Here is an 18,876-nt window from a genome sequence, read left to right as displayed (position 1 = left end):
ATATGTCCCTCACCTTAGAAATGTGTTAACAAGTTAACACTTGTTAGTTCTTTGGGGGACCAGAGAGTTTTTAGGAGACTGCCAGGAAGTCTCCAAAGCACTCTCGATTAGATGGTAACAGTGTTGATGTTTTTGAAATGTTGTGGCCTTTGAGACATAGCATGAGTTTGCAATAAGATAGAATATGTGTTTGCTACATTAGATTTCTATTATCTTCCCAAATGCATATGGAAGGTGTCTCCTTTACCTTGGGACCCACCAAAAACCTGCTGTTTTTCCACCAAATACTATTAGGCAAAGATTAGGAGTAGAGAGATTTTTTGGCCTATAGTGCTCTGTGAAAATGGAAAGGGCAGGCTTACAAGATAATAAACTTCCAATTACTGGAAATATTTATTAGAGATTGAAAAAATTTGAGAAGATTCTACATTAGAAGGAAGATTGGATAAAATTTGTGTAAGCAAATAAAATTTCTGCTTACTCCAGTCTGCACTGTAGAAATAGCTTAGGCTGAATTGGTGAAAGAGAATATAGCACAGTATGTGAATATAGAAAAATTCCTTAAGAGTCAGGAATTTTTCTTTCTTTTTTTTTTGAGAGAGAGATTCTCACTATGTCATCCAGGCTGGAGTGCCATGGCACAATCTCGACTCACTGCAACCTCCACTTCCTGGGTTCAAGTGATTCTCCTGGCTCAGCCTCCCAAGTAGCTGGGATTACAGACGCCTGCCACCACACCCTTGCTAATTTTTGTATTTTTAGGAGAGATGGGGTTTCACCACGTTGGCCAGACTGGTCTTGAATTCCTGACCTCAGGTGATCCACCTACCTCAGCCTCCCAAAGTGCTGGGATTATAGGCATGGGCCACTGCACCCGACTAGAATTTTTCTGTATTCTGTGAAAGTCTATTGGTTTTTGTTTTTGCTTTTTTACTTTAACCTAGTATCTAAGAATTTTTCTGCTTTTTCCTAAAGCCATTTTGTGTTTATTTTATTGTTATATAGTATTCTTCAGGAGTTCAGCCTATAGTTCAGTTGTTCTTTTTGATACAGTTTGGCCTATATCCTGTAATAATTCTTGAATGTGTTTCTGTAAGTGGAGTGACAGAAGGCCATTTGTGCTGTTAAAATCTGTTGCCCTTGGCAAAGGACTAAAAGGATCACTTTGTGTGTATGTGTGTCAGTGTTTACTACTGGTGCCTTGTTTGAATCACATCCTTCACTGTTATTCATTAGGTCATTTGTGTCTTTAGTCATTAAACTTTGTCTCATTCCTCAGTGAGAGAAAGCACAGTGAGACCGTAAAAGATGAAACTGGCACCTCATTTACTTCATAATACGGAATTCACTGCTTCCAAAATGAAACCAAGTTGGTTAGATGACGCTGATAACTGTTATCTTTTTAAACATTGGATCAATTGCCTTTTGTGTGTCTTCATTTTATCACCAGAGGGCTCAAGCTTGGTGGCACACACAATTTATTCTTGGCTGTGTATGTTGACCTTTGAGATAATGGAAAATTATTTTAGGGCTCTAATTTCTATCTCTTCTATCTCGGGTGGCATTTTCTGTATAGTACCAGGCAGCACCTTTTACTTTACACTTTAAAGGAAGGAATGAGCTACAGCTTGGATTTTAAGATGGGAGTAAAATCTCTGTTCTTTCCCCTTGTATCTTATCATTTAGTACTGTATCTCATCTTTTCTACATGAAAATAGTTTTGCATTTTTGGACATGGAGCCTTGCCATTTGGACTTCCCAGACCTATTTTTATTTCTTATTCCAGTACTTGCTGTGGAACTGCTGACTGGCTATTTTTTAAAAATATTTTATCTATGGAAAAGCAGAATTCCAAATACTTCCAGATAATGCATATTACAAAGAGTAATTTCTTTTGTCCTTGCTAATATTGTGCTATTTTCTTCTCAATATGTTTTCCATGGTAAGTCTTTGCAAAATTGAAACTGTTTCTTACTTATGGGAAGTCCAAAAAATGATGGATGACTCAACTTTAATGCCTGCATGCTTCTCAAGCACATAACATTTTTGCCTGACTCTTTCCATGCACTTGTCCACATGCCCTAGACCATGATTCAATAGAAAGGTAAATTGCAAGGTTCTTTAGGTCATTTGTAACAGTGAACATGGCTGTACATGAAGTATTTGTGTTTATTTCCTATGTAAATGTAAAGGTATCCCCTCATTTGATTGTGGACATGTGGAAGACTCTCCGAATCTCTCAAATACCTCGTATGGGAGTGCCCACTAATAGTTGCTTAATGAATACTCAATGATGTTAAATAGTTTTTTAGCATTTTCAGCCATCACTTAATTTCTCATATTCAACCTATTAGAATTTTATGGTTGACATGAGGCTTGTTCTGGAAACAGATCCATTTTGAACCTTACGAACTACAAGCTAATTACAAGTTAATGTAATGTGAAAATAAAAAGTAGGTCATTTGAAGGCCAAGTGGGCAGTGATAGACTTTATCTCTAATCTGAAATACTTGCAGTGGATAAGCTTTCTTAGCACTATTGTGTATTTTTTTTTTTTTTTTTTTCTGTTTTTAAATTTTGGTGTGAAAAGATAACTTACGGACTACATTTACAGTAGGTATAAAGTAAGGTCTAACTTTTCCTAATAATTAGTCCAATGGGAATTCTACAGGGTTTAAGTAGCATTTCACATAGATTTTAGAATTATTGATACACATCCTAGATGAGAAGAAAATTCTAGTTTGACAGCATCTGTAGTATGGCTTAGAAATGACCATCTAGCCTCTGTTTGAATTGTTTCTTTGAAAGGAAAGCTACTATTAGAATACAATTTCTGTCATTCTTGAACAATTTTAATTTTTAGAAAACTTTTCTTTCAACTGAAAGATAATTTTTTGTTACTTTCAACTCGAATTGCTCTAATAATGGAACTCTTTATTAGATTGAACATTTCTAATTTTATAACTGTTTGGATAACATGGCTCTGAGATTTTTCTCTGGCATACTTATAGATAATCTCCAGTTTTTCATGGCTCCTTTTGAAATGGGATATTCAGAACAAGACACTGTTCATGATCTCATAGTACTTTTTCTTTCTTTCTTTCTTTCTTCTTTTTTTGAGACGGAGTTTCACTCTTGTTGCCCAGGCTGGAGTGCAATGGCATGATCTCAGCTCATTGCAGCCTTCACCTCCCAGGTCCAAGTGAATTCTCCTGCCTCAGCCTCCTGAGTAGCTGGGATTACAGGTGCCTGCCACCACACCCAGCTAATTTTTTGTGTTTTTAGTAGAGACGGGGTTTCACCATGTTGACCAGGCTGGTCTCAAACTCCTCCTGAACTCAGTTGATTCACTTGCCTCGGCCTTCCAAAGTACTGGGATTATAGGTGTCGTGAACCACCGCGCCTGGCCCCACATAGTACTATGTAAGTGTATTAGTCAGGGTTCTCTAGAGACACTGAACTAATAGGATAGATGTATATATAAAGGGGAGTTTATTAAGGAGTATTGACTCATACAATCACAAGGTGAGGTCCCACGACAGGCCATCTGCAAGCTGAGGAGCAAGGAAGCTAGTCCAAATCCCAAAACCTCAAAAGTGGGGAAGCCAACAGTGTAGTCTTCAGTCTGTGGTCAGAAGTCCAAGAGCCCCAAAACTGAAGAACTTGGAATCTGATGTTCGAGGGCAGGAAGCATCCAGCACGGACGAGAGATGTAGGCTGGGAGAATAAGCCAGTCTAGTCTTTCCACATTCTTCGGCCTGCTTTTATTCTGGCTGTGCTGGCGGCTGATTAGATGGTGCCCACCCAGATTGAGGGTGGGTCTGCCTTTCCCAGTCCACTGACTCAAATGTTAATATCCTTTGCCAACATCCTCACAGACACACTCAGGAAAAATACCTTGCATCCTTCAATCCAATCAAGTTGACACTCAAATATTAACCATCACATTAAGGAAACTTTCTTTCTTTCTTTCCTTCTTTTCTTTCTTCTTTCTTTTTTTTTGAGACGGAGTCTCACTGCAACTCCCAGGCTGGAGTGCAGTGGAGTGATCTCAGCTCACTGCAACCTCCTCTACCTCCCGGCTTCAAGCAATTCTCTTACCTCAGCCTCCCGAGTAGCTGGGACTACAGGCACGTGCCACCACACCCAGCTAATTTTTGTATTTTTTAGTAGAGACAGGGTTTCACCATATTGGTCAGTCTGGTCTTGAACTCCTGACCTCAGGTGATCTGCCTGCTGTGGCCTCCCAAAATGCTAGGATTACAGGCATGAGCCACTGTGCCCAGCCAGGAAACTATATTTCTGTGTTGTATTTTTATTCACTCTAAGTTTGTATTAACTTTTACAAACATACTATTGATCCTTAATTACCTTGCAAATAATTAAAACACTCATGTTTTCTGCCATTAACCCAGAAGTCCCTCATTCATTACTGGTGCGATTAATTTGTGGACCTGGATTCTATGTTTTTACAAAAAATTTCAAAAAATGAATTATGACTATTTTTTTACAGGCATGGTCTCACTCTGTTGCCTAGGCTGGAGTGCAGTGGCGGGAAGAACTCCTAGGCTCAAGCGATCTTCCTGCCTCCACTTCTGGAGTAGCTAGGACTATAGGTGCATGCCATTGTGCCTGGATAATTTATTTATTATTTATTTTTTTATTTTATTTTATTTTATTATTTTTTTTTTGTAGAGAAGGAGTCTTGTGATGTTGTCAAGGAGCTGGTCTTGAACTCCTGGCCTCAAGCCATCCTCTTGCGTTGGTCTCACAAAATGCTAGGATTATAGTTATGAGCCACAGTGCCTGGCCAATTCTAGGTTTTTATGATCAAATCCATTAAATACCACCTCATTTGTTTTGATCCTTTTTACTAGTCTGTTGAAGACTTAAATCCTGACAAAGGAAATAGCAGAGTATCTTTTTAAATTTTATGCCATAAGCATCTCACAAAAGTCCTAGCCCAACCTTCTTTCTTTCATTACCATTTAATTTTTTGGGAACTAAAAGATTCATGATACCAAGTTTGTAAATACTATTTTAATTACCAATTCATGTTGGTAATGACTAATGATAACAGCTCTCTTTAAAATACAGTCTTCTGTTTCTCATATGTTATTATGAGGAAGGTGTTACTTAGAAAGATTAAGTAACTTTATATTTTCATTTGTCCAATAATATATTCATTCCAAATTGTTTACTGGATTCCTGCTATGTGATAGATGCATAGGAGTTTGTAATCCCAGCACTTTAGGAGGTCAAGGCAGGTGGATCACGAGGTCAGGAGTTCAAGACCAGCCTGGCCAATATAGTGAAACCCCATCTCTACTAAAAATACAAAAAAAGCTGGGCATGCTGGCATGTGCCTGTAATCCCAGCTACTCGGGAGGCTGAGTCAGATAATTGCTTAAACCTGGGAGGTGGAGGTTGCAGTGAGCTGAGATCGCACCACAGCACTCCAACCACCTCGGCGACAGAGTGAGACTCCATATATATATATATATATATATTAAAAAAAGCTAGATGTGTCCTCTGCCTTGTATCTCTTGCAAGCTACTGTAAAAAGCACTCCTTTGCAATGGCGTATTATTCAGGACTACAAAGAAATGAGCTATCAAGTGATGAGAAGACATGGAGGAAACTTAAATGCATATTACTAAATGAAAGAAGTCAATCTGAAATGACTATGTATTGTATAATTCTAACTATATGACTTTCTGGAAAAGGGAAAACTATGGAGGAAGTAAAAGATCAGTGGTTGCTGTGAAGGAGGGAGGGATGAAAAGGCAGAGCACAGAGGATTTTTAGGGCAGTGGAACTACTCTGTGTGATAAGTAATGGTGGATACATTTGCCCAAATCTATAGAACATACAACACCAAGAATGAACTGTAAGGTAAACTATGGACTTTTGTGTAATAATGATGTGTGACTTCAGGTTCATCAGTTTTAACAAATGTACCAGTATAGCCCGAATGTTCATAGTGAGAAGCTTGTTCATGTGAGGGGCAGGGAGTATATGGGAACTCTCTCTACTTTCTGCTGAGTTTTGCTGTTAACCTCATAGATCTCTGAAAAATAAGTTATATTTTAAAAAGAGTACTTTTATATAGCCTATATATCCCCTTTTTTTGGGTGAGAGGGTTTACAAAGATTATGAGGGCTTTGTGAAATACCACACTAAAACTACAATGCCTATAACAAGGTATCCCTTGCTATCCAGGTCTTATTTAGCTTATCAGCCTGTGATACCGAGTAAAATGTTCTTTCAGTAATGTTGTGGGAAACCTGATTTTCATTGAACATTTTTTTTTTCTGAGACGGAGTCTCGCTCTGTCGCCCAGGCTGGAGTGCAGTGGCCGGATCTCAGCTCACTGCAAGCTCCGCCTCCTGGGTTCACGCCATTCTCCTGCCTCAGCCTCCCACATAGCTGGGACTACAGGCGCCCGCCACATCGCCGGGCTAGTTTTTTGTATTTTTTAGTAGAGACGGGGTTTCACCGTGTTAGCCAGGATGGACTCGATCTCCTGACCTTGTGATCCGCCCGTCTCGGCCTCCCAAAGTGCTGGGATTACAGGCTTGAGCCACCGCGCCCGGCCCATTTTTTTTTTTTTTTTTTTCAAATTCCCAGTAGCAAATGGAAATTTTGACAATGCTACTAAAAATAGTTGATATTTTCCTGAAATCATTTTATAATAATACCTGTAACCGTCTTGCTCTGGTGTAGTCATTTTGTGCTTCGTATAGCTGGATGTGCTGCAGTACATAGTATTCTCCTTTCCATGTGGTAGTCTAGTCTGATGAAACAAATTATCTTCCTCATCTCTAAACAGCCTGGGACTGAGCCACAGTCTGGAGGAAGGTATGAGAGAAAATGCTAGAAAAATATGAAGAAGAGGATGGAGGGCATTTAAAAAAGCTTCTTTGAAAAGGTGTTAAGAGAAAGTGCTAGTATTCTGAGCACTTTTAACTTTTACTTTAGGGTACTTTTATGGGACTGAAATTAACCTGTGGTACTTCCTCTTCTGTTGTTTCTGAGAAGTGATGCAGTTCATAAATCAGTTCTGTTATTATATTATATGCTGAAACATTTAATAAGTTAGTGGGAAATCTTTCTAAAACATATTCCATATTTACCTTCATAAATGAAGTATATTGGATTTATCCTGTCACAGAACTCGGGACCACCATGATGGTCACTCAATATTATATTTTGTGCTAATATGTACACACATTCAGGAGCTTGTATATGAATAGGAAATTTTTTCTCCGCATAAAATGGCCCCAGGCCATTTTTGTGTTCCCTCTCTTCAAAGTTCAGGTCTGTATAATATATGTTATAAGATCCATACAATTGTATGTTTAAAATATATTTTTCAATTGTATGTTTAAAAATATATTTAATTTTTTAAATTGTTTAAAAGTATGTTTATGTTTTAAAAATATTTTATTTTTTAGTTGTATGTTTAAAAAATATATTTAATTTTTTTCTTTCATAATTCACCTGCCAGGTGTTACTTTTGCTATTTATATGATGAGTACTCTGCTAGACTTTTACCCATTTCTTGATTTGCTAAATTTAATTTGCTGTGGAATTAAAAATTAAAGTGTTTAGCTTGTTAGTATTTCTAAGTGTTAGTAGACAATTACTAGCATAGATGTTTTCTTTAGCTCAAAGAAGGACAGGTGAACATCTACAGTTAGGGAATGCAAAATTAATTGAGGATTTGAACCTCTTTCTAATCCTTAGTTCAGATGTTGGTGGTCAATGATTATTTTTATAGAAAAAAACCCAGTTAACCCTGTTCTTGAGAAAGGGAATGGGTAGATATTATTTTAGTTTTGTGTTCCAGTCCTAACTGTCTTTTGTACTTTTCTGTACACTCTGTTCACCCCCTCCACCACAAAAAAATAAAGTAAAGAAAGACAGGAAGAATAATGTGTATTAAGTCCTGGTCTTGTTGCTGGCCGTTATTCCATTTCTTTTTTTTTATTTTTTTTTTTTTGAGACAGAGTCTGGCTCTGTCACCCATGCTAGAGTGCAGTGGTGCCATCTCGACTCACTGCAACCTCCACTTCCCAGGTTCAAGTGATTCTCGTGCCTCAGCCTCTCAAGTAGCTGGGACTGCAGGCGCCCACCACCAGGCCCACCTAATTTTTGTACTTTTATTAGAGAGGGGGTATCACCATGTTGACCAGGCTGGTCTTGAACTCCTGACTTGAAGTGATCCACTCTCCTCGGCCTCCCAAAGTGCTGGGATTATAGACCTGAGCCACTGCGCCCGGCCTATTCCATTTCTTAAATAGCAAATGTTTTTATGGATCTTATAATGTATTTTGCAGAGACCTGAACTTTGAAGAGAGGGAACACAATAATCTACCCAACAGTAGAAACAGTCCATCAGCCCTCTTTGGCTGATGTGGTTTGGTGGTCAGGCTAATCAGAGTGGGATCTTGGTATGCCAATAAAAATGTACACCATTCATTATAATAATTTGGTTCAGGATTATTCTCTCGTCTCTTACCTACTGAAGTATCTGGCACTTAGCAGTTGCTCAGTAAAAACGTGTTTAAATAAATAGAAACAAAATGCAATTTAGGCTGTTCAGATGAAAATTAATTTATATCACATTGTCAGTATATGCAGAAAGGGTATGATGCTAGTATTTCATGTAAGAAAAAGATACAGAAGTTAATAGGAATTACATGCCTGTAACATTTAGTAAAATTAAATGGCCTGAGAAATTGCTGTTTAGTAGGATGTTAGAAATAAATGCTGTAGATGTGATGATTTGTAATCATGGAAATTAGTATTTGAATTTTAAGCTTTTTAGTTAAGTAAGAGGGAGGCTAATTTTCCATCAGAGTATTTTCAGGAAAATCATCTATTAAAAATATGCATAAGCCGAGCAGAGTGGCTCACGCCTGTAATCCCAGCACTTTGGGAGTCCAAGGCAGGCAGGCCACCAGAGGCCAGGAGTTTGAGACCAGCTTGGCCAACATGGTGAAACTCCATATCTACTAAAATTACAAAAGCTAACTGGGTGTGGTGACGCATGCCTGTAGTCCCAGCTACTTGGGGGCCTGAGGCAGGGAAATCACTTGAACCTGGAAGTTGGAGGTTGCAGTGATCCGAGATCGTGCCACTGCACTCCAGTCTGAGAAACAGAATGAGACTCCGTCTCAAGAAAAAAAAAAAAAAAAAAAAAGACATATAAGCAGATCAGAAGGCACTGTATGTTTTATTGTGATTTAGCTCTTCTTTCAACAGAAGAGGTTATAAACTAAGAGGACTTCCTTAAATTGATTCCAACTTGACATCCACAGTAAGTTTTATTTGAAAAACAAAACAAGACAAAACATTTTTTGAACTATGAATACCACTGGAAATACAAATTATTTATAATGGGACAAAAACAGTTGGGAATGTGAGATGGGGAATCTGATGTTTATGTTTTCCTGCTGAACATGAATGGGAGAGCATGCAGAACTTCCAGATTCACAGTCTTCCAGTCAGCCACAGGAGCGGAGAGGGTGAGCCAGTGCAGGGCCAAGAGACACGGGGGAACAATGAGGTTGTTTGTAAAATCACTTTAGTTTCTCAGTTCAACCAAGTGTTTTCAGTTTTTTTGTGGATAGTTTTCCTTGTCACTGGAGCTTCCTTTTCTGCTTTTCACATATTTTATAGGTAATTGCTTCCTCTTCTGATCCCTTCTCTTGTAGGCAGTATGTCTATTATTTCCACAATGTGGTAGGGTGATGGAAAAATGCCCTATCATATGTAAAATAAAAAATCTCTCCAAAATATGTGTATGTATTTACATATGCCATGTGAACATAATTATTCAAATAAATGGAATACTTTGTAGAAGACTTAACTTTAAGAAACAAATTTTCCTGTAGTAAGAAGTTGCTTTTTCTATTTGTGTGAGGTTTTACGGTTTTGTTACTTTTGCCTTATGTCTTCTCAATGTGTTCACTCTGTGATAGGGAAAACACACATACCCACGTGTCAGATTGCTGGAGATTAACTGAGCTCCTTCAGTACCAGTAAACGAGAGAGTATACAAATTATTGCGAATGGAAAGTTTTACCATAGCTTCAAAAACTTATTTCAGAATGATGGTTGTTGTAAATTCAGAGGAAATAGCAGGTGATGCTAGACTCAAATACATGTACACATATCAAGCTGATTTCCCAACTTCGTTTTTAAAAAAGAATGTTTAAGTAAACTTACTAATTTATTCCAAAATATAATTTAAGTGTTTTTTCATCCAGTGAAAGGAGTTGGTAAAGGAACACGTATTTCCTTGTGGTTTGAGCTTTGACAGCAGTACGTATATCCGGTACTCATCCTAGCGTATCTTTCCTTCTTATGGCGAGTTTAGAGTAAAAGGGCAGTTACCATATAGAGGGGTATGTGGGAGCGTACTGATGTGTGGTGTTCCTAGATTAGAACCCACGAATACCGTGTTGATATTCCAATAATGGCTTCACAATATGTGTAGTCTTTTGATTTTTAACTTTGTGCTGCTTTTTCATCTTTTATACTCTGTGCCTCTGAAGATTTTTCTTGTTCCCTGCTAAGTTTAGAGTCCAAAGTTTAATTTTAATGGTGTGCTTAAAAAAAAGATATTTTTATTTTTGCATTTCGTTTTGAATCATCTACTCACATAAAAGGACTTGCAGAGATGGAGAGCCTCAATTATGTTCATAAGTAATTATGCAGTGACATTTGCTTCAAATCTTTATACATCTTCAGTGGGGGTAGAAAGTCTTTCTTAATTACTGGCTGGACTGATTTTTTTCCCCTCTTATTGAATGTATATGATCTCCCTGATGAGCTATTTGAAATTCTCTGTGACGTGAGCATGTGGCAGTCAGTCACTCTTGCTTACTGAAGATTGGAATGTCCTCTTGGTGACCAAATGTGTGAGAAGCTTTCCAGCCCAATGCCTGGAGCCCTACCCATATTTGTGAAATATTAGCGTCTGAAATTTGTTCTCATTTCCTCTGAAAATTTACTTATTAGATCAACACATTAAATCATAAATTGTATGTATCTATTTTAAAGCTTGAGTACATTTTAGAGAGCTCTAATTCTCTTATTTTAATGAGGATAAATGATTTGCACCAAGTATTTCTTAAAATTGCTGTTATTTTGACTTGAATTTGGCTCCCTATAGTTTTATTATGTGGAGAAATTATAACATGGGTAGCTGTAGTATCAATCAATCATCATAAGGAATACAAGGAGTAAGATGTGAAACAAAGACATTGAATGTTAACTAACTTTGATATCTGAATTAAGTAACTATAGTAAGCTGGTTTCGTTTTGTGTAGAGTTAAAAACCTCAAAGGTGTAATACCTACTTTTTCCCTCTCTCATGTAAGTGGAACAAGAGAAAGGTAAGTCACATCAGCCAAGCACCTACCCCTTGACAAGCAGTTGAGGAAAACTGGACTGAAAGAAGTTAAGGAAATGATCTGAGTTCATGCAATTAGTAGGGGCCAAGCTGAGGCAGGACTCATTCTTGCTGGCACTGAAGACTTTTATTGTTCTTTGCATCGAATTATTACAGCCTAAGTGGGAACATCTCTGTAAGTTCTGTGAATTTGAATAACCCAGGTTAAATTGTATCCTAGTATATTGTGAAAGAGTAGATCGAAGATCTAGAGTTTTGAAGAAGCTTCTTATGGGCCAGGATCAGCTAGTAATCATGTCTGTGCTCAGTATAAGGATGAACATCTTTTTTCTTTCTTTCTTTTTTATTTTTTTATTATTATTTTTTTGTGTCAGAATCTCTCTCTGTTGCCCAGGCTGGAATGTGGTGGCACGATCAGGGCTCACCGCAGCAGCCTTGTCCTCTCAGGCTCAAGTGAGCCTCCCACTTCACCCTCCCAAGTTGTTGGGACTATAAATGCCTGCCACCATGCCAAGATTATTTTTTTTCTTTATTTTTTTTTGAGACAGAGTATTGCTCTGTCGCCCAAGTTGGAGTGCAGTGGTGTGATCTCAGCTCACTGCAACGTCTGCCTCCCGGGTTTAAGCAATTCTTCTGTCTCTGCCTCCTGAGTAGCTGGAATTACAGGCATACGTCACCTTGCCCAGCTAATTTGTGTATGTTTAGTAGAGACTGGGTTTCACAGTATTGGTCAGGCTGTTCTCGAACTCCTAACCTCAGGTGATCCACCGGCCTCGGCCTCCCAAAGTGCTGAGATTACAAGAGTGAGCCACTGTGTCTGGCCCTTTTTCTTTTTCTGTGGCTTTTTTTTTTTTTTTTTTCTGAGGCAGAGTCTCTCTGTCACCTAGGCTGGAGTGTAGTGGTGTGATCTCTGCTCACTGCAACCTCTGCCTCCTGGGTTCAAGCAATTATCCTGTCTTATCCTCCTGATTAGCTGGAACCACAGGCGTGTACCACCATTCCTGGCTATGTAGAGATGGGGTTTTACCAGGTGGGCCAGACTGGTCTTGAACTCCTGGCCTCAAGTGATCTGCCCACCTCAGTCTGCCCAAAGTGCTGGGATTACACTCATGAGCCACTGCAACCAGCGAGGATGAACATTTGAAATGCTCTTAGTTCTGTATGGCCTTCATATACTCTTGAAAGAGATATTCTTTGTAAAATAGTTAAATATTTAAGCCTTTCATAGGAGTGATAGACTTTGCTAGGTTGTTTAGAGAAAAGGAAACATCATAAAAGGTTTCTGTCTTTAAAATTTTTTTAATTAATTGGGGCATACTGTTAGCACTCATACTCTTAGCACTTGGACCATACACGTGATATCCAAATAATTACTAAATTGGGTCATGCACAGCACAGATTATAGGTGTGTGACTTAAGGGAAAAACCTATACATTTCTATATTAATGTAATAAAAGGAAATTCAGGAACTAATTATTTTCAGGGGCAATAACTTGGAAATTTACATATTGCTAAATATAGTGATTAAAATACAAGCAGAAATGTTGTTTATTGAAAAGTAGTAGCACTGTCAGTACCCTTAAAGAAAACAAAAATGGAAAAGGTAATTCAACACTGTTACATAATTGAATTATAATAATGTGAGTATTTTGACTAATAAAGTATTTAGTGTGCAGACTGAAATAACCAACGATGTTTTTCTAGTTGGTAGCAGCATTGTCCATGTTAGGCAGTAAATCTTAAAACACTTTTAATTTCCTGAGTACACTAAGGTTTTATCAGTCACCTTTAGTTTTTTGTTGTTTTGTTTTGTTTACAACTGAGGAACTAGAAACATAATTGATTTACAAAGCTTTTCAGAGTCCTCACAAAAATTTATAATTGGAACTAAACCTACTTCCTAGTGCTTGAGTTACTTTCATGGTAACACTGTAGAAACATAGAGTACTGAAATTTGAAGAGGATTCAAAATCAGTTGTCCTCACCTCTCTATAATTTTAAAGACAAAGCAAGGTCTTTACCTACACAGCTTGTGAGTAGCAAATCCAGGATTATCTGTTAAGGTTTTGTTTGTTGGAATTTTGTTTTCATTTAAAAGAGAATTTACACCATCCAAGTTGTTGGTTTTTATGAATATCTTAAAAACATTTACAGTGAAGAGATCATTGACTTTAAGAAAAGAGGAATCAAAGTAATCCCATCTCTATGATAGATACTAGTACTAATAAACATGCTATTAGCTAATTTTGGCAAATGTCACCCTTGATTAATCCATATTACTGTAAAAAGTTACATGTATACAACTTAATGCTGTTTATATATCATTATTCTTAACTGTGATAGGTGCTATAAGGGTAAACCAAGGAGACCTCATCTTCTCATAAATGTCAGAGGGCTTCTGAAGTCAACTTGAAGCTAAACTTTGAAGGATGAGAGGGAGTCAACTAGGTGAAGGTGGGTGGGGTTGGTAGGCGAGGATTAGCTTTAGAGAGTTTTTACAGAGGTACAGAGGGAGGTAAGAGCTCTGTAGCCTTGTGGGGAAAGATAAAAGTCCTGTGTGGCTGGAGGTTTGATATTATGGGAAATGCAGTCTTAGATATAGCCAGAAAGGTGAGCAGAGGCCAGATGATCCTGAACTATGTAGAGAATATTAAAGGTTTTCCTTTTTGTTCCAAGAGCAACAGGATGCACTTAAACCCCTTTTAAGGAATGGAATTATGAGATGAGATTAGCCGGTGCCTTGAGAAAGCAGGCTTACTTTTTTTTCTTTACGGGAATTTGTTTGGATTTTAAATGTTAAATGCAAAATTGGAAAATTTGAAATGGCATTTTCACAAATTAAACTGCATTGTCTCAAGTGGAATTCTATTGTGTTTTTGTAATTGTGCCTTTGTGTTTCTGCCCAACGTAGTAGCCCTTAAAATGTTTAGTGATCCTGGAACACATCCTTAGTCCTTCCTTAGCTTACCCTCAGTGTCCCTGCAATGCAGGTGTAACTGTTTTAGGACCCCATTGGTGCACATTGTATCTTGCCATTTAGTGTGAGAATAGTTCATTGGTGATACTGACACTAGCTTACAGATAGTTAGATATAATGTTAGAACATCAGGTATCAATGGATTTTTCCCTGCAGAACAGTATGTCCTAGAAGCCTTTTTTTCTTAGCATGACATCTTACCATGTCCTAATGGTCTCTTGAAGATATACTGTATGTCTTCAGTTTTAATTGTTTTTCTGTTTAGTATATTTGGAAGACCAAGCAATAGCTATTAGTTTTATTCATTAAAAATACATATCAGGTAAAAAAATTGTAAACAATCTAAATGTCAGGGCAATGAATTATGAAATTTCACATTCATTGGAATACTCTATAGTAGTTTATGAAAAAGTTACATAAATACAGATAAATCTTAGAAACCTATTGAGTAAAAATGTAAGTTTCAGAATGCTGCTTAGCTTAAGATATATTTCAGTTAAGTTTTAAATGTATACCAAACAATACCATATATTTTACATGGAAAAATATTTAAGTAGTAAAAATACAAAATCACAGGGTAGATAGTTCACATCAACTTCAAGAAGTTGGTAACTTCTGCAAGGGAAGGCGAGGGAATAGATTTAGAAATAGGTTAAAACGATATTCTATTTCACTTCTAAAAGAGAAAACATAGTTGAAACAAGTAACATGAAAATGGATATTTATTCTGGGTGATAGGAGGTATATGAGAAATATCAAATAAGTTTAACAAAACCCAGGATATTACCATTGCTTTGACTTTGATGGCAAATGACAGCTAACTAAAAATGGCTTAAACTATAATAAAGTTATTATGTATCTAGAGAAAGGTGGCCTTCTGCCTTCTGGTTTGACCACCTAACCATGATACCATGAGCTCCTCCTGTGCATCAGCAGTTTCTCTCCTATTTTTAAGGTGGCTGCAGCTGCAAACATCAAATTCTCAAAAGCAGGTCACCCAAAATGGGAAGGGGAAAGAATGACAGCCCTTTTTTCTCTTATTGGCGGGAAAGTATTTTGTAAAAGAGTACATTACGTCTCACTGATCAGAGCTTCAGAGCTGGGCCAATTCTGCTTAAAGCATACGGCCTGGCAGATCGTTAAGTACTAAATAAATATTTGTTGAATGGGTCTGTCTTTAGCAAAGGGGAATGGGATTGCCATGATTGTTTCGGGAGGTTTCTTCTTGTGGGTGATCTTAATCTTCAGGCCAAACTCTTTGTTGATGCTGTTGTATTTTTCCTGAAATGATCTCTAATACTTAGGGTAGAAATCAGATTATTGATGGTAGTGGTGGTTTAAATAGAAGAGAGAGCTGAGAAATTATTAATCTCAATCCTTTAGTTTTTCCCATATGTGGAAGTAGATGTTCAAACAGGTTGTGGCACTGCTGACACTGGAACTCTGTCCTTGATTTCTGCTCCAGGGCTGGCTCTATGTATGTACATTCCTTTTCAAAGACTGCAGAAAATCACCACCAGTGCACTGAATCTCCTTCACGATTGTACGAAGAACTTTCGATGAGGCCGAAAAATGTGCTAAGAAAAGGTTTTGAGTAGTACAGAAGTCTTCTTTGCATTCCTTAGTATGCTGACTAAAACCAGACTTACGGCTAGGTCTTGCCTTGACAATTGATAGAAAATGGGTTATACAGAACGTTTTGTTTGTGAAATAGCCAGCCATTACCATTTTGAAGTGATCTAAAAGATCGTGTGAGCTTCTCAGGCTAGACAGCCAGGTTAATAACCATTTCTTTTCACGGAATCAAACATACTAGGTTTCTCTGATTATTTTCTTTTCCTGACCTTCTAGCTGAATTCATTTGGCTGTGAAGTTGAAAAAAAAAAAAAAAAAATCCTTAAAATATCACTGCAAGCTAGTAGTTACATAGTAAGATTTCTTGCTAAACTTGCTTCCTCATCCTCCCTTCCCTTCCATAGCTAGACTTTATTTACAAGTTTTTTTTTTTTTTTTGACGTGAAGTTGCTGTTTTTAATTATGTGTGTGATTTCTTTTTTTTTTTTTTTTTTTTTTTTGAGGCGGAGTCTCGCTCTGTCGCCCGGACTGGAGTGCAGTGGCCAGATCTCAGCTCACTGCAAGCTCCGCCTCCCGGATTCACGCCATTCTCCTGCCTCAGCCTCCCGAGTAGCTGGGACTACAGGCGCCGCCACCACGCCCGGCTAGTTTTTTTTTTTTTTGTATTTTTAGTAGAGATGGGGTTTCACCGTGTTAGCCAGGATGGTCTCGATCTCCTGACCTCGTGATCCGCCCGTCTCGGCCTCCCAAAGTGCTGGGATTACAGGCTTGAGCCACCGCGCCCGGCCAATGTGTGATTTCTTAAATAAGAGGAAGCTTGTACACATTTTCAGACTGAATAAATATTATAGTATTGTACACTGTTTCATCAGGTAATCATATTGTAAATCAGTATCTGAGTGAGGAGCATGGAGCACCTCTATGTTTTGGCCTGTGTGGTAATTTGTCCAGCATTATTGTCTGGAGTATATCTTCCATAACTCAAAAAAATTTCTTTTGCAAAGCAGTGGTGACATTTTATTTAACTCTTGTTAATTTATAAGGCTTAGCCAAAAAACAAACACTGAAAGGCACAAATCTTCACTGCAAATAAATTATGTGCCAATGGTGACTACTAATTCAAAGCAGCTTTTGAATTCTAGCAGAAAGTTCTAAACTTCTCTGAATTATAGCCTTAACTTAATTTGTCATCCCAAGAAATAGCTTTTTTAAAAGGAGGAAAAAGGGATGGAAGACAGAGGGGAATGTCAAATATATTCGTTTTAGGAAGCAAATATTTCCGATCCAGTTTTGCAGTCCCAGTTCCCTGTTGGTCCCACTTCCCGTGGAAATTTAGTGTAAAACTTAGGCCATGCCCATAGAAGGCACCACACAAGACATTTAGTACTACCCAAGTTCTATCCAAGATGGTGTCATACTAGCACAAATATCAGTCTAATTGTAGTTAGGCATGGCTGCTTTCTCTCAGTGGAGAGTTTTTTTTCTCCCTATGCGTTTTTCTCTTCTTTTCCAAAATGTCAATAAACTTTATGGAGTAGAACATCTAATGTTGCCATATATTCTGGAGTGTTTTTTAATGACAAAGTTGTTTATTTTTTTAAGGTAGGAAGATGGAAAATATTTTGTTTTACCACAGCATAATAAACCAATAAAACCGCTGGACAAACATTTATCAACTAAAGTAGGTGCTAAAGCCAGGCGAGAATCCCAGTATGAAGCTTGATCATGTGTTAAGAGCCTTATTTCAGTTTATGGCAGAAATTTTCAAAATTACTTGTGAGGCTACAAAGAAGTATCAACTAAAACTAAGTCAAATAACAAAGCTTCTATGTTTTAAAATTTCAGCAGTTTGGGCTCTGACAAGTCTGTGCTCTTGAGGTTCTTTCTTGAAGAGGTTGTGGAAGAAAAGCAATTAAACATATCTATATATCTATTTCTTTTTCTCGAAATGCTTTATTCATTCAGTTGATTCATGCTCACAAAATGTGTGGTATATTGCCAAACAAGTCTGCAAGGAAAATAAAAATCGTAAATAAATCTGCCAAATATACAGCTGTTAATCTGTTAGTTAATTGGAATATTGACAAATTCAGTAATGCAATCAAGATTTTTTAGCTCAACTTTAAGAAACTGTAATGTTGACCAGAACTCTATCTTGACACTTAAGGCTGTTATCCATTACATGAATAATTGGTTTCCAAAATGTGAGGCAAATATAGCCAAGTAAGTAGGAGGCTTGGGGAATGTTTATCCATGGTCTTTTCTTAAACAAAACAAATAAACATAGCAATACCAAACCTATACCAACCTATGATAATTACCCAGTAGGTCTCTTTAAAATGATTTTCAAAACTTAGAGATTTTGGGGAAAAAATATCTAATTAAAAAACTTGTGGACTTTGGTAATTAAGAAGTTACAACTGTGTTTGAAGTGTAGCATGTGTGCTGTTGATTTTAAGGGATATACATATAACCATTTTCATATTTAAGAGTTACTACTAGAAATATAATTAGCATGTCAGATCGCCCATGGATATTATTGCTAAGAACAAGGCGAAATCTATTAATAATAAGGAAGCAAAAATGAGACAACTTACAGGAAGATATTAAGTTAATTAGTAATACAATTGTTATCTGAATGTGGCAGATATCATGGAGGTTCTATATGGATGACTAGTATTTGGGAAACACTGGATTGTGATTATCTGTCTTAGAGGTGGTATCCTACAGAGAGAGAAAAAGGTTGAATCTTAAGAGTTAAGTGCCCTTGAAATTTATCTGTTGTAGCCCTTGTAACTATATAACCTCTGTTTTTGAACTTCCAGTAATGGAGAATTCACTAAGTTCTGACTTGGCCTCCTCCATCATCAGATATATCTCATAGCTATAGTTCCTTCAT

The 18,876-nt window shown here is 37.4% G+C and overlaps 1 protein-coding gene across 2 annotated transcripts in view; it reads left to right on the top strand.

Annotated features, from left to right (window-relative positions):
* The window catches only part of TMTC2 (transmembrane O-mannosyltransferase targeting cadherins 2), a 445,065-nt gene that overhangs the window by 125,929 nt on the left and 300,260 nt on the right, over window positions 1-18,876 (top strand). The gene's annotated exons all lie outside the window — the stretch shown is intronic.

This window comes from Trachypithecus francoisi, unplaced genomic scaffold (genome assembly GCF_009764315.1).
Source record: "Trachypithecus francoisi isolate TF-2019V2 unplaced genomic scaffold, Tfra_2.0 Lachesis_group11, whole genome shotgun sequence".
In the NCBI taxonomy this organism is placed as follows: domain Eukaryota; kingdom Metazoa; phylum Chordata; class Mammalia; order Primates; family Cercopithecidae; genus Trachypithecus; species Trachypithecus francoisi.
Note: the sequence above shows the minus strand (reverse complement) of the source record. Positions and strands in the feature narration are given on the sequence as shown.